General features: G+C 42.8%; 1 protein-coding gene across 7 annotated transcripts in view; it reads left to right on the top strand.

Moving 5' to 3' along the window:
- KCNJ15 (potassium inwardly rectifying channel subfamily J member 15) overlaps nt 1–7,170 on the top strand; it is a 63,308-nt gene that overhangs the window by 21,289 nt on the left and 34,849 nt on the right. For 5 of the 7 annotated variants that reach the window (XM_044948401.2, XM_044948423.2, XM_006065045.4 and 2 more), the window contains exon 1: nt 6,217–6,513. The exons of 1 other annotated variant lie outside the window; for it this stretch is intronic. The gene's annotated coding sequence lies outside the window, so the exon portion shown is untranslated. Of the gene's footprint in view, nt 1–6,215; nt 6,514–7,170 lie in introns of those variants that run through there. One more of the 7 variants, XM_044948452.2, reaches the window with a different exon arrangement.

Here is a 7,170-nt window from a genome sequence, read left to right on the forward strand (position 1 = left end):
TGCTCAGCAGCTTCTGTTGTGTCTGACTCCTTTGCAACCCCAAGGACTGTAGCCCGCCAGACTCCTCTGTCCTCGGGATCTTCCAGGCAAGAATAGTGGAGTGGGTTGCCATGCCCTCCTCCAGGGGATCTTCCTGATTCAGCAATTGAACCTGCTTCTCCTGCATTGCAGGTGGATTCTTTACCCATTGAGAAACCTGGGAAGCCCATGCACTACTCTGTGATGCTGTAAATAAAATATTCATTTTTGTCAGAAAAGCTAGCAATTAAGACTTGTATCCTATATTGTAAAACTTAAATCTCAATTTATTTGCATAAACTAGGACCTTGGTACATAAAACTAAAATACAGTTCCCCAGGCCAAAGCCTCCTTTCAACAGTACTTCACTGAACATGCTTCCATAAAGAGCAATTAGCTATTAATCCAGATAATATTTATAAGTAAATAATTTGCAGGGTTAGTGCTGAGTTTTAACCCTTAAAGACTTTGATTTCAGTGAAAGATGCATAAACATGCAACTGTTTGAAAAAGCACAGATACTTAGGCACATTTCTTTCAAGATCATGTGTATACTTGTTATTCGCAAGTCACATCGCATGAGATTTTTAAAATATTAAAAGACAGTAGCTCACTAGTACCCTAGTGATCACATTTTAAGTTTTCAGAATCCACTCAAGCTCTCAGTTCAGTTCAGTTCAGTTGCTCAGTCATGTCCGACTCTTTGCGACCCCATGGACTGCACCACGCCAGGCTTCCCTATCCATCACCAACTCCCAGAGCTTACTCAAACTCATGTCCATCAAGTTGGTGATGCCATCCAATCATCTCATCCTCTGTCGTCCCCTTCTCCTCCCACCTTCAATCTTTCCCAGCATCAGGGTCTTTCTCAGGGAGTCAGTTCTTCACATCAGGTGGCCAAAGTATTGGAGTTTCAGCTTCAGCATCAGTCTTTCCAATGAATATTCAGGACTGATTTCCTTTAGGATGAACTGGTTGGATTTCCTTGCTGTGCAAGGGACTCTCAAGAGTCTTCTCCAACACCACAGTTCAAAAGCATCAATTCATCGGTGCTCAGCTTTCTTTATAGTCCAACTCTCACATCCATACATGACTACTGGAAAAACCATAGCTTTGACTAGATGGAACTTCACTGGCAAGGTAATGTCTCTGCTTTTGAATATGCTGTCTAGGTTGGTCATAACTTTTCTTCCAAAGAGCAAGTGTCTTTTAATTTCATAGCTGTAGTCACCATCTGCAGTGATTTTGGAGCTCCCAAAAACAAAGTCCTTCACTGTTATCATTGGTTTCCCATCTATTGCTGTGAAGTAATGGGACTGGATGCCATGATCTTAGTTTTTTAAATGTTGAGTTTTAAGCCAACTCACTCTCCTCTTTCACTTTCATCATTAATGATTATTAAATATTTATCTTTAATATTGATTATTTTATTTATTATTAGTATTATTTATTATTAAAGATTAAAGATTTGATCAAGGTCTGGCTAACTCTTATTCATAAATTTTGAGAGGGATAAAAATGTTCCTACATATGGCACAGGGAACTATATTCATCATCTGGTGATAAAACACAATGGAAAAGAGTATGGAAAAGAATGTGTGTGTGTATGTATGTGTACATATGTGAATCATTTTGCTATACAGCAAAATTTAATACAACCTTGTAAATCAACTATACTTCAATAAAATAGATATTTAAAATAAGATCCTACAGATATTAATGTAAATTAATCTTAGCTCTGAAAGACAAGTCATATTTGCATCACTTTATCTAATATTTCTACCTATTGTCACCCTAATATTTGAAAAGATCCTTCTCTCCAACTCTCTCTCTCAATACCATTTGACCAATATTTCTCTCTTATCTTCCATCACTCACAAAGAAATTCCCCAGGTTTTCAAATGTTAGAATTCATTTCTAATCATTTTCTAGTCAGTCATATCAATGTCCTATAAAAAAACCTACCAATTACACTGCTCACCTGCCCATGACACTTGCGATTTCTCCCACCACAACTGAGTTGTGTATTTTCACAGATCAACTTATCTTAAAGCCAAGACGGCCCATACTATGAAGGATTTTGTGTGCACAGACCTAACCAAGTCCTGTTTGCTCAGCAGCTGCATTTCCGAACACTAACAGTTAAACATTAGACGTAGACGTTAAGGGAGGAAATTAACTTTCAGAATTTCACATGTGCTCTCAGGATCAGTACTGACCGTGCTGGGAGAGAACTCGGAGGTCATTTTGTCCGAACCTCTCATTTTACAGATGAGGAAAACAGGACTAATTGATAGCTAGCAATACCAAATTACAGCTCTCCTAAAACTCGATAGCAGAGTTCATAGGCTTCTTAATGTGCTCAATTACTATCTGGATTCCATGAGCTGATGAGTCTGCTGTGACCTTGAGCATTTCCATTCTGTGGGTTTCCAATGTTTATGTTTCTAACGTGGTTATTTGTCATCCCGAGTCCCAGGCACCACTGGAGCTCTTGCCAATACCTAACTCAGAGCACCCTACCTCTTCCCACATCTCAGCCAGCGCCTCCAGGCTGCAAAGTCATGACAAGTGTCACCGAAGATGCCAGCTTGCGCTTGAGCAGCATCTAGGGCCTTTGCAGCTGGTTGAACTTCTTTCTCCAGTCCTTATCACTTCCCCCTGTGCTTCTCAGGAGGCAGCCCAGGTCTGTTCAACATTTTTCAGCCTTGTTCCTTTTACTCCACAGGACTGAAGTGAAGCATCAGTGCTTGGACTAAGGGCTTAATTCCTCAAGTTTCATTCTCAACTGCTCAAAAAATTCTTATATAACTTTCTCATCTTTTTTTTTTCTTCTCTACACCTGGACCAGAAGCTTCATGGAACAAGCATCTTGTCTGTACTCTGTATCCCCAGCATCTAGGTGAGTCTGGAAAATAATAAGGGCTCTTGATATGTACATGTGTAATGAATGTAACCTTTGCCCCTTCCTTCCTCTCTTAGGGAAGCAGGTACCCGCTTCCAGTCTAATACCTAACCACCTGGGAGCATCAGTGCCTCCTTGTTCACCTTGAAATCTCTGACCTCTGGATCGTGTCCTCATTCTTGATATCTTGCCTCCTTAGTCATCCCCTTGATGAGTTTCCAGAACTGTCTCACCAGCTGGTGCTCTTCCTCCAGCTACTTTGCTAGAAAGTTCTCCCTGTCTTCAATATAGGCAGTCCCCAAGAGTCTAAGCTCAGCTGCTTTCTTGTATTGGTTTCTTTTCTGCAGAGCTCATTGACTCATGGTGGTCAATGTCTACATCTTGTACAGTGATCTCCGAATCTCCATTGCCAGCCCCCAATTTCTAGGGATGGACTCCTCAAAGCAAACATGCTCAGAGCCAACCTCAACATGTTGCCCCCAACAACCTCTGCTTCTCAGGCAGGGCACCTCTTCATCCAGGGGCCAAACTCAAGTCATCTCAGCTCTTAGACCCCACCGCCACTTCACATCTAATAGGGGTGTGAGGCTTACCTGTTGGTGAACATAGGTGGTGGTACCCCCAGATTCGTGCATTGCTTAATGAATTCAACAGCCTCCTAAATAATCTCTTTATAGCTACTCTCTCCTTCTCAATCTATTTAGCTAGATGCACCTGGCTTCTTTTTGCCTATTGAAAGGTCAAATTTTTCAGTTTGATCTCCATGGCCTTTTAAAATCTATTGCCCATATAGCTTCCAATCTGGCTGCATACTAGGAGCAAATGAGGAGCTTGGAAAAAGTACCCAAATTCTGGCTCCTACTCACGTCTCCCCACCACCCCACCTCCATGAAATAGTCTGATTCAACTGACCTATGGTGGAGCCAAAGTATTTTAGTGCATTTTAAAATTTCCCAGGTGTTTCTTACATGCAGTGATAGTTGATAGTCAGGATATACCTTTTGATACAATCTACTGAGGGCAATTAAGAAAGTACTTTACTACCACCCTGTATTTTGCTGGAAAATTCTTCTTGAGGGCAATTCTCTTTGCTCTATTTTTCTTCCTACAGAAAATGCGTAAAGACTTCTGTGATTCTTCTCACTGGAGTCCATCCTTTTCCCGGAAATCTTCAGTAACCTTCCTGGAAGATTCTGTGTCAGATAAGATAAATGGAGTGTTAGAATAAGACAAGGTCTCTGTCTTTTCACTGCTTCCCATCTTCTGGGACAAAAGACACAAGAAACACATAAAACAGCAAGTATTGTAAGTTTCACGATAGAAGTATGGAGGTGTCCATGAGACAGTGTTTAGACATAAAAGGCTCTAACAGTTTATGTGCAGTAAATGATGACATATGCATACATTGCTATTGTTGCTCAGTCGTGAAGCTGCGTCTCTCTGTGTCTCCGTGGACTGCAGCCCGCCAGGCTGCCCTGTCCTGCACTGTCTCCTGGAGTTGGCTCAAATTCATGTTCATTATGCTGGTGTCACGCTCTAACCATCTCATCCTCTGTGGCCCCCTTCTCCTTTTGCCTTCAGTCTTTCCCAGCATCAAAGTCTTTTCCAATGAGTCTACTCTTTGCATCAGGTGGCCAAATTACTGGCACTTCAGCATCAGTGCTTCCAATGAATATCCAGGGTTGATTTCCTCTAGGATTGATTTATTTTATTTCTTCATAGTCCAAGGGACTCTTGAGATATATTTCAAAGACCACTTTTTTCTTAAAATAGTGTAAATGTCTGCTGAATCAATGAATGAGCGAACAAGTGAATTAATAATATGTTAGTGATTAGGAGTCATTGGGAAATACTTGCAGCTTCAAGAAAAACAGTGCCATAGTTTACTGCCTGCCCAGGGTGGAGGGTGTCCCACAGGAGTTCAAAGACTCATGTCATCATTTTCAGTCCTAAGCCATGTGTGTATTTCAATTTCCCTCAACCATTCATTCCATAGTCTATTTTAAATGGTAATAAGAATAGTGTATTAGAAACTAGGTCCATTCTCTTAAGACTGGAAGGTGGTAATGGTCTGTCCTAAACAATACTTAACCTCTTTGAATTTAATAAGCAAATCCTAGAGATCAAATGTGATGATTTGATGGCTAATGGGAAGAACTGGGGTGGAGGTGGGTGGAAGAAACACCTGCCCAGCCTATAGGTCCATGAGAATTTCTCCTTCCCTTTTGACCTTGCTATGGTCTTTAAGTCCTTGGGTCTCTTAAGGATGTTGTTGAGAAAGCTGCTAAAAATGGACACCAAACGAAGGACTTCCCTGGCTGTCCAGTGTTTAAGACTCTGTGCTTCCAGTGCAAGGGCTGTGGGTTCAATCCCTGGTCAGAGAACTAATATCCCACATGTGATGCAGTGTGACAATAAAAAGTGTCCAAATAAAAAGAAATAGCCACCAAATGAATGAAATCAAATCAGTTAGTTCAGTCACTCAGTTGTGTCTGATTCTTTGTGACCCAACAGACTGCAGCACACCAGGCCTCCCTGTCCATCACCAACTCCTGAAGCTTGCTCCAAATCATGTCCATCAAGATGGTGATGCCATCCAGCCATCCCATCCTCTGCTGTCCCCTCCTTCTCCTGCCTTCAGTCTATCCCAACATCAGGGTCTTTTCCAATGAGTCAGTTCTTCACATTAGGTGGCCAAAGAATTGGAGCTTCAGCATCAGTCCTTCCAATGAATATTCAGGACTGATTTCCTTTAGGATGGACTGGTTGGATCTCCTTGCAGTCCAAGGGACTCTCAAGAGTCTTCTCCAACACCACAGTTCAAAAGCATCAGTTCCTCAGCACTCAGCCTTCTTTACAGTCCAACTCTCACATCCATGCATGACTACAGGAAAAACTCAAAATGAAGACAAATAGGACCCTGCAGTAATTTTCAGGCTAATTGGAGGTGGGGTGGGGCACAGAATTAAGCAAGTAAGGAACCAATGCACATGTGAACGTCATTGGCTTCTCCAGTGGAAACCTCTAATCCTTCAAGTAATCAATCATACTCTAAGAAGTAAATCATCCTTGGGGAGAAATCCGTATCTGAACATCCATGTACTCTGAGGATGCTAGTGAACTGTAGCATCAAGAGTCATCAACTGAGTGAGCTGAAAGGGTTAGCCCAGCTTCCGGGAGCGTGTGACTCAGATAAAAGGAAATGTTTCTTAATCCAGAGGATTTCAACACTATGGAAACTCATTTCCCACAGAGTTACAACAATGTGCAAATATAAATCACTTCAAAGAAGCCATTTAAAAACTTCGCCTGGCATGATACACGCGATGAAACTGCTCACATGTTCTGGGCCCTGTCTTTGACATTTATTCATCCTTTAATTTATGGATAGACTATTAATCCACTTATTTATTCATTGACTCATTTATAGAGTCATGAGTATGAGTTATCATTTTCTATTTTTTTGGTTTGAGCATCTGCTGCTATATGCCAGGGGCTGTGTTACTGAGGGTAAAACGATGACTGTGGTCCAATCCATGCCTGCGTGTAGAAGGGGAGAAGAAACACGGAGAGGAAACCACGATACTGTGGTGAGTGTATTCATATGACGCTTTACAGTGGTAAAGGAGAAGCGGGATCTTAAGTGAAGAAGCAGTAGGGGAGTTTGGCAGGGGGAGAACCCAAGGGAACATTGAGGGATCTGGTTCTAGGATAGACTTTGCAGGCAGGAGGGACATTGGGAGCAAAAGCAGCTATAAAACGGTGGGGCGTCCTACCACGTGGGAAGAAGGGAAAGTCACTCATCATTGTCAAAGCCTGGACCATGGAGGGAACATCCAGAAATGTGACTGGTAGCTGGAAGATTCAGACACTGGGAAAACAGATTATAGACTTTAACATGTGAGACCCGAAGACCCACCTGAGAACTGGCACGGGGCCCTGACTTGGACACGTTCTACTTGTTGCAAGGTTATGGTTGCAGTTAGGGAGAACCTAGCTCTGAATGGGAGGCAGCGTGGAGAGGCGTCAGGAGAAGCCAGCGGGCTGCTGAGAAGGGGGAAGCTGTGAAAGGGCAGGGTAGCAGGAGGGGGGAAGAGGGCTCACTCAGGAGATAAAACAGCACAACGTGCGGCCATGGAGGAGGGGGGCGGGGAGGCAGACGCCGGAAGTAAACAACACAGGGTGAGGAGCACTTCCAGGTGAGGCTGCGGGCAGGGCGGCGCAGTGCAGCTTAGGAGCACTGACTC

This window comes from Bubalus bubalis, chromosome 1 (assembly GCF_019923935.1).
Source record: "Bubalus bubalis isolate 160015118507 breed Murrah chromosome 1, NDDB_SH_1, whole genome shotgun sequence".
NCBI lineage: Eukaryota > Metazoa > Chordata > Mammalia > Artiodactyla > Bovidae > Bubalus > Bubalus bubalis.